Here is a 9,991-nt window from a genome sequence, read left to right as displayed (position 1 = left end):
TACAAAGTAATTTCAAGAACTCAATCTCCAATTGTCTATTTAGTAAATTTCCTATGTATTTTTTTCCTCCATTGGATTATAGTGGTCACATGATATATGCAATTGACTTATTCACATTCAATCATATGCACTTGACAAAAAAAGAAAAAATAGAAATAATTTTCAATTACCTAGACAAATTGGCTCAATATTGTACTTAATGAGCAAATACTCTGGCATAAACATTACTGAGAAATACAAATCATTCAGTGGGCCTCTTAACATGTGAACATCTCAGGGTACAGAGTATAATTCTGGTATTTTGAAATATGTATTTTTGCATAAAATACTCCTAAAGGACATGCCAACCACTGCATTTTATCAGCTGCTCCACTGAAGAAACAATGTTCCATTTCCAGGCTTGAGGAAAAACTGGCTTTGTTGGAAATATTGAGAAATATTATATACCACTTTGAAGTAGCAACTTCCTGAGGAATTTTCCAATGCAATTTTTTCTTTTATTTTGAAATAATTTTGACCCACAGAAGTTGTGAAAAAAAATTGCCAAAGTAGTTCAGAAAGTTGTATTGACTCTTTACTTTCCCCTAATGTTAACAATTTAAATAACCATAGTATAATTATCAAAACCAGGAGGTAAACATTGGCACAAAACTATTAACTAAACTACAGACATTATTCACATCTCACTAGTTTTTCTCCTAATGTCCTTTCTCTGTCCCAAGATCTGATCCAGGATCCCACCTTTCATTTATTTGTTACATTTTCTTAATCTATTCCAACTTGTAACAGTTTTTTCAGTCTTTCTTAGTCTTCCAATGACTTTTAATTTGTGACTGTATGACGATAAACTAAATAATTCAATACATTTTAATATCTTAAGTATTGATTTCCAGATATCTTTGTGTAAATCCCAAACCAGGATATTCTCTACAATGGATTATTTATTGTCATTACACAAAAGAATGTCAAGGACATTATCCCAGTTGCATTTAACTGCCTGACTCATAACAAAAAGAACAAACTACTCTTAATCTTCTGTAGTTACTACCTTCTAGAAGGAGCCATTTCAGACACTGGCAGAAAAATCTATTGTATCTTTTGATTTCTAACACCTTGGGTGGACAGGAGATTCTGCAATTCTCACTTTAAGTACCATTCATTTCTTAATAATCTTTAGGGTTTTAAGTAAATGAAAAAAAAAAGTTAAGCTTATGGACAAATGAGAATCAGTTCATGTAGAAACTCTTAATGATTGACTTCAACAGCAATTAGTTCTGTTTTAGCCCCAGTATATTAAAAAGAATCCTTCAACTATAAACATTCAGTGGGCATGACTGCAATGATAGCATCTTTTAAAGATTTTTAAAATTTGGTAAAAAATGAAAAAGAATAGTTGAGATGTAGAATATTTTAAAATTTAAAATGCCAGCAGCAACATGAGTGGTTACTCTCTAGAGGACTTTGTGATTTCACCTTTTACCTCTTTTATTTGTAAAGATTAAAAAATACATGTACTGTAGCTCATTTAGATTTTGGTTTGTGATTGGCTTCTTCTTCTTCTTCTTCTTTGTAAGCTTTGGTTTTGGATTTTTTTTTTTTCTTTTCTTCTTTTTTGCAGTGCTGGGGGATTAAACTCAGGGCCTTGTGCATGCTACGCAAGCAAGCACCCTTCTACTGAGCTATACCCTCAGCCCATTAGCTTATTTTGTTGTTTTGGGTACCAGGGATTGAACCCAGAGGCACTTAACCACTGGGCTATGTTCCCCAGGCTGAATCCCCAGCCCTTTTGTTAAAAAAAATTAAAAAAAAAAAAAATTTTTTTTCGGAGACATGGTTTCACTCAGTTTCTTTTTCTTTCTTTCTTTTTTTTTTTTTAAAGAGAGAGTGTGTGAGAGAGAGAGAAGTTTTTTCTTTTTTTAACATTTATTTTTTTTTTTAAGTTTTCAGCGGGCACAACATCTTTGTTTGTATGTGGTGCTGAGGATCGAACCCAGGCCGCACGTATGCCAGGCGAGCGCGCTACCACTTGAGCCAATCCCCAGCCCCTTCACTCAGTTTCTTAGGGCCTCACTAAGTTGCTGAGGCTAGCCTTGAACTTGGGATCCTCCTCCCTCAACCTCCCAAGCCACTAGGATTACAGGCAAGCATCACCACAGTTGGCTCCATAAACTTTTATATTTGAAAAAATAACATTTATAGAAAAATTACAAAGATAATTGAGTTCACACAAACTTCTCACCAGATCCCCTGTTGGCTAACATCTTGCATTTCCATAATACATAGTTCAAAACTAAGAAACTAACATTGATGTTCTTTTCAGATTTTATTCACATTTCACCAGTTTTTCCATTAATGTCCTCTTTCTGTTCGAGACCCAATCTAGAGCACCGTGTTGCGTAAAAGGATTTTGACTGTTTTGATGAATATTGGTGAATTATTTCAGTTGGGATTTGTCAGAAGTTTTATTATGATTTGATTGAAGTTATACATTTTCAGCAAGGATTCCACAGAAGTGATGCTGAGCTCTTCAGAGAGTAGGGTAGGTGATATCCATTTGATCATTAAGTAAAGATGGTCTCTGCAGGTTTTATTATTCCTCTCTTTCTGCACCTTATACTTTGGTAGCAAGTCAATATGTCTAGCTCACCAGTAAAAGCAGTAGATTAAGCTCCACTCTCTGGAGCAGGACTTAGTTATACATGTTTTCTGGAATTCTTCAGCATGGAAGAATTTTTTCTTTTATTTGTTTATTTTTATGTGGTGTTGAGAATTGAACCCAGTGCCTCACACATGCTAAGCAAGCACTCTGCGGCTAAGCCCCAGCCCCAGCCCCGTCTATAGGCCTTTTAAAAAATCTAACATTATGCAGGTGTCCAACTCTTTCACTGATGTTGAAAGAGTTTCTACATGAATCATTAAGAGTTTCTTTCTCAGCACGTGAAATGATGTTGAATAGTTTACTTACTCTACATGTTTTTGGTGGATTCTAATAAACTGCAAAGCACTCAAAGAGAGGGAGAAAAACAGAGAGAGAGGGAAAAACAAATTAAAAACAAATAAACAAGCCAGGCATGGTGGCACACACCTGTAATCAGAGCTGCAGCTCCGGAGGCTGAGACAGGAGGATTGTGAGTTCAAAGCCAGCCTCAGCAACGGCGGATGCTAAGCAACTCCATGAGAGCCTGTCTTTAAATAAAAGACAACATAGGGCTGGGGATGTGGCTCACTGGTTACTCAACCAGTATCCCTGAGTATCCCTGAGTTCAATTCCCAGTATCCCCTGCTCCAAAACAAACAAACAAAACCAAAAAACCCCAACTCAAATAAACAGTAAACAATGTAAGTACACATTAGGATAAGTGTCATAAATGAAACTCAGTAAGACGTGAGAAAATGTGTTTAACTCTGGGGGAGGTATCTGAGAGATTACTATTTGGAAAGGTCAGCTGGAGGTGTTGACCTTTAATAGAGAATTTGAAAAAAATAACAGGCCGATTGTGTGAAATTATAGAATGGTCTAGAGACAGGAAATGGTCTTGTGATGGTTATTCATTTGTCAGCTGGACAAGGTCATGGGAAACCCATATATCTGGATGAGCTTTATTCTGGTTATATGTTTGAGGGTGTTTCTAGATGAGGTTAGCTTCTCCATCCGTAGACTGATAAAGCAGACTGCCTTCCCCAGAATGGGTCAGCATGATCCAATCCACTGAAGATCTAAATACAACAAAAGGGCTGAGGATGGGAGTTAAGGGGGACTCTGTGCTCTCTTCGTGATTGCCTTTGTTCTCCTGTGTTTTTTGACTTGAACTGAAACCTACACATTAGCTATCCTGTTTCTCAGGCCTAGAATTACCATCAACTCTCCTGGGTCTTCAGCTTGCTGACTACAGACTAATGCATGTCCCCAGAACAGAAAGGTTTGGGTATAGTTTAAGTGTGACAAAATCCCTCCAAGTTTCATTTGCTGGAAGCTTAGTCCCTGGGGAGGTGGTATTGGGCAATGGTATGGACATTTAGGAGGTGGGACCTTATAAAAGGCTGCTAAGTCAGTGGGAGTGTGCCTTAGAAGAAACTTGAGATATTTCTCATAGGACCACAGTTAGTTCTCAAGAGAGTTTTTGTAAAAATCTAAGCCAGACCCTTAAGCTTCTCTTACTTCTTGTCTGGCTGTGTGGTTGTTGGCTGTCACATGCTTTCTCAGCATTGTCATCTGCCATGAGGTGACACAGTCAAGAAGGGAGTACCCTTGCCAAAGCTGGTGCTATGCTGTTTGAACTTGTGAACTAAACAAACCTGTGAGCTAAATAAATTTTTTCTTCATAAGTAGGCTGTCTCAGGTATTTCATTAAAGCAATGAACAATGGATTAAGTATAGGGTTGGTGTGGTCCAAATGCAGAGAAAGAATATCATTGGCTATGCAGTTAATTTTTTGTTGTTGTTGTTTGCACTGAAAAAAGGTGATGTTCAAGACGTTGTAAGTGGAAAAGCCTAATATGAATAATATACATGGTATTATTTGTGCAGATTAGAAATGGTTATCATTGAATCTGCCTATTTTAAGTATTATAAATAATATTTAAAGTACAAATTTATCAAATTTTGTTAACTGTGGTCACTACAGGGTACAGTGGGAATTATGAGGATTTTGACTTTATACTTATACATTTTTTTTTTTTTTGGTACTGGGGATTGAACATGGGGCGTGGGTGCTTTACCACTGAATTATATCTGAGCCCTTTTTAATTTTTAATTTTGAGACAGGCTTTCACTAAGTTGCCCAGGCTGGTCTCAAACTTGCTGAGGCTGGCCTGGAACTTGTGAGCCTCCTGCCTTAGCATCATGAGTCACTAGGATAGTTATACTTTGTTTGTCTTAATTTCTTAAACAATAGATCAGAAAAAAATACCTTTTTTTTTAAAGCAGAGGCACAAGAAACACTTTTAGGATTGAAACTTTTGAATCAATGTTAGGAAGTAAGTCCTATACATATGGATTATTTTCCTTTGTAAAGAGTTTATATTCGTCTCAAACCAGGAAAATGAAAAAGATTATTGATTAAATTGAAATTAATTTCCAAGATGGTAGTGAGAATATCTTTATTCATTTTCTTCAAACTAATATTAAGAAACAAGTAGATAAAATTCTTTCTGTGTTATTTGTTTAAGCAATGCATCTACAATGGTTTTCATGGTTTGGTGAAGAAATAGATACACAAACTCACTGGTGAAATAAAACAAAAGTTTCATTTTAAGTTGTGCTTTATGGAAGGACTATGAAGTATGGTTATCTTTGAGCACCAAGGTTATGGGTTATTACAGTCTATGTTCATTTTCTTCTTAGCTCCTTTCTATATTTTCCAAATGCGTCATCATAATCGTGTTACTTTTATTATCAGAAAAGATTCTTTTAAAAAATTGTTACATTAAATTAAATGTCTCTAATTTAACAAAGTATACCTGTTCTATGTCAATCTGCTTATGATTTCTATATGATATCAAGTAGTTCTCTTCCAATGACTAAGCCTTGCAGATTTTTATTTATACACTAGAACCAAATGATTTACATTGTGATCACATTGGTCCTCACCTCTCTCCATCCAAAATGACAAGACTGGGCCAGTGGAGCATATTTTGGCAAGCAACATTAAAAATGTCATTACCAAAATGACTATGCAGGTTTTCATCAGACTTAACAGAACCACAATGAAAGGTCAAAACAATGAGAAGCTGACTGTTAGAAAAACTTAGCCCTAAAATGGCTCATAACAAATGCTTTCAGGTTACACAGAAAAAGCTTGAAGTTGCAATGTGGTAGCAAAAAGAGAGATTTTCTTTATGACAATTGAAGTGTTTATGCCAAGGATTTGAGACCTTTGGATGAAAGTTATTAAGTAAATGCTCCACGACATGAACCTTGTACATCCGCCCGTGTAGCGTAATTATAGTTTGCTTCCAATCATCTAAAGCCTTTCTGTGTTTTCTGGTTTGGGCTTCTTAGCCTTTTAAATTAGTTCTGAGTCATTAGGCTTTTACCCTAGGGGCAACTCACACAAGCTCCATAAAAGACCTAATATTTTTCTTAAATATCTTTGCAAGTCAAAATACCTGTTTTTTAGACAAAGAATGTAAATTCCCATAGTTAAAGAAATTAAATACTTGTTTTTCCCTTTTTGCCCTCCATTTTCTAAAATGTCTTATTTATAACACAACAAAACTTAAAAGAAACTCCAATTTATAATTAAAAGCTAACTGAAGGCCAATTATTCATTACAACTAGAAAGTCTAATGTGAAGAGGGTAGTTGGGAGCAAGGTGGTATAGACACTACTAGGATACCAACCTTGGACCAACTAACATTTTGGGCTGAATAATTCTTTGTTGTGGGGGTATATCCAATCCCTTGCAGGATGTTCAGCAACATCCTGGCCTCTTCCATTAGATGACAGTAGCGCAGAGCTCCAAACACCAAATGTGACCACCAAAAATGTCTCCAGACACTGCTAAACATTCTTTAAGGTAAAAAAATCATTCTCTGTTGAGAGCTACCGCAATAAGCCAAAGACCCTACAAAACCAATCCTTTTCTATGAGAATAAATACAGACACTCACTCAAGTTCCCTTCTTTTTTTTTTTTTTTTTCCTGGTGGTACTAGGGATAGAATCCAGGTCATCTTGCATGCTAGGCAAGCACTACAAATGAACTATATCCCCAGCCCTGTTCCCCTCATATTCTTCATGTTAAAGCCTTTGAATATTGTCTAGGATTCGTCCTCTCAATTATATGTGGCCAATTTGGCCAGGGAGGAGAGAAGCAGTCACTGTTCACATTCATTACTGAAATGAGTGGTCATTCTTTTTTTAAAATTTTTTTAATATATATTTATTTTTTAGCTTTCGGACACAATATCTTTATTTTTTATGTGGTGCTAAGGATTGAACCCAGCGCCCTGTGCATGCCAGGTGAGTGTGCTACCGCTTGAGCCACAACCATGGCCCCAAGTGGTCATTCTTATCCCTTTTAATGTCCTTAATGTTCATAATGTCTTGACTTCTAATGCTCTGAACTATCCCTAGCTGCTTCTTGCCGCAGTCTGGCTGGGTACAAAATCACAAGCCACTCAAGTAGGAACAAATTTTATTTCCAAAACTCCCCCAAACTCCACGCACCCAGCCTTCTCCCAGGACATGCCACACCAACCGGAAGTCCCTCCTACCGCACTTCCTCAACCAATGGGAACTCTCCGGGAAACCCTGCGAGAGCTCCAAAGTAGCAGGCCCAGACGGAGAGCAGGGGTCTAATATCGAATTGAATACACATCTTTACATAACCATTATCATCTCAATGGCTTGCTGGCCTCACCTTCAACCAAAAATGCCATGAGTCATTTCTACTCGGCTATGGCTCTCAGCAGCTTCTTCTTCTCTTTTTAAGAGAAGTTCTTGCTATGTTGCCCAGGTTGGTCTCAAATTTCTGGGTTCAAGGGATCCTCCTGTCTCAGCTTCCCAGGTAGCCAGGACTATAGGTATATGTGACCACACCTGGATGTCCTCAGTGTCTTCATCCACTAGCCTTGCTCTGCAGTCCTAGGTTCCCCATGAATATTGTTTCAACCGTGATTTTATTTAATTAACAATATTTATTCTGCCTCACAAGTGTTTTTCTCATTTGGCTCTTAAATACACAATTATGATCCAAGTTCAAGATATTTATTTCCTGAAACCATCCTGAATTTTGCCTATTAGTTAAAACCCTGGGGAGAGATTTACAGAATTAAGAAAACAATTCTTTTCCTAAAATACTCAATAAAGCAACATATGATGGCTCACATAACTTTTATTTTTATGCATCCTAATATACTTGAGGGATATTTATTCTCCCCACTACAAGTCATCTGCTATTTGAAGCACCAAAGAAAACAGCCAGAGGGAGCTGATTTCTTCTATGGAGAAATATCATTAAGTAATTCTTCCTTGTGGAGAACTCTGAAAAGTGGACCCATTACTGAATTCATAAACTCAAGCAAGCACCTTCATTTCTCCTAATCTGTTTCATCTTTAGTAAAATGAGAACAATGATATCTACCCTCCAGAGCTCTTATATTGAAATAAATGACCTGTTCAAGCTCTAAGCTCCATGCCTGATATACAGGTATCTGATAAGTGACATTTTCTATGCAGCCCTTCCTTGTTCCTAACACTGGCTGAATAATTCATGGGGCTCCATGCAGATTAAAAATGAAGGGTCTCTTGCTTAAACATTTCAAAACAGCAGAACCTTAAACCAAGTGTGGGACTCTTCTAAGCGGGGCCCCATGTGACTGCCTAGGTTATTTATTCATATAGCTAGCACTGCTTATTCTCCTGGAGTTTCCCAGGGTCCACCTGTCTACCTTCCACTATATGAAATTCCAATCTTCAAAACTAATCAGGAAATAAGTGCAACTGTGGTTTTTCAGTGTTGGCCTAGGTCTCTTCTAAAGGGACTGTTTTCATCTGCCAGGATACTGCAGTGGTTTGCATCATCCTCAATCTGGAAGAATTAAAAAAAAAAAAAAAAGCCCTTTTTTAGAAGTAACAGGACCCTTGATTTATAGCCCAAGAGGCACTTGATTCTAAAGCGCTTTATTTGGACTTATCAAACAGTATTCACAAAGAATGCAGGGCTATCTCTTAACAGGTGATTTAGATCCTATGCAGACTTTTAGGGAACTGCTACAGATGTCTAAGAAAGAGAAAGACTGGGTCTCCAAACCACTGAGCTCCAGCTCTCTTTCTATTCCTTCTTTATGGATGCATCAAACATGGCCTTTGTAGGACTTCTCAAGGTTCTTGCATCTTGTTTAATAAGAAACAGAATCATATGAAAAACAGAATGTTAAAATATGTATATACCTATTTTAACACAAATATACACATGTGGGTATACATATACACACATAAATTTATATGTATATATTAAAATTGTTGACATAAAATAAGAATTCTTCTTTACCTAGTATGCATGAGGTCCTAGGTTTAATTCCCAATATGAAGAGAGGAAAGCAAAACCAAAACAGAAATCTTCAGCTTTAAAGGAAATAAGAAAATAGCTTCTTAATCAAATATGAGTAACCAAAGCCTGGGAACATGGATCCAAGTTACCCTTAACCACATGAAATGAAAGAGGTTACATAAATAAAGTCATAAATCAATACAATTGATAAATACATTCGTGAAATGGACAACAGCAGAGCTTGAAAAATCTCTCCTATAGTCTCCAGATATTATAGCATTCAGTGGAGGTTGGTGGTCTGTGAAAATTAACAATTAATTTGGATGAGAATGTTAGGTCAGATACAAAGGTTAAAAGTAAATGGTTACAGGGCCTACAGTAGTCCAAGAGAATTTTGGCTCTTGACCTGCAACATTCCATCTCTCCACAATCATCCTGTTTTTAGTCAAGGTCGAGAAAGCAAGGGGGGTGGTGGGGGAGGGAGGCCGGGAAGGAGAGAGATTGGTTTAGATTTTCCTCTTTTGTAAGGAATACATGGAAAAAATTACCAACACAGAGGCACACATGACATCCTAATAGGAGGCAAAGAACTAATCTTGAACCTGCCTCCTGTTTCAGGTGCTTTAGATACACTGGAATATTAAAGTACTTTATTTGTTATTCAACGATTTTCTTTTTTAATTGGGGAGCAACTGAGACTCAGAGCTGTTGCTTAACCTGCCCAAAGTCCCACAGTGAGCAAGACGCAGATGAGAGATTTTTATCTGACTCCAAAATCCATGTATCAAAGTCCTATTCAGTTTTGATGTCAAAAATTCAGGAATCCACTATATTCCGGTCTCTAAGTAAAATAAACCCAATGTAACTTACAATACTTGCTAAACTTACATAACCCCCTTGTTTTTACTATAATTGACATCCTTTCCTCATCCCCATCATCACGAATCCCTCAGGTTCAGGGACTGGCCATTTTGTGAACAAGTGATCAGGTGAACAG

Source organism: Marmota flaviventris, chromosome 16 (genome assembly GCF_047511675.1).
Source record: "Marmota flaviventris isolate mMarFla1 chromosome 16, mMarFla1.hap1, whole genome shotgun sequence".
Classification (NCBI taxonomy): domain Eukaryota; kingdom Metazoa; phylum Chordata; class Mammalia; order Rodentia; family Sciuridae; genus Marmota; species Marmota flaviventris.
Note: the sequence above shows the minus strand (reverse complement) of the source record.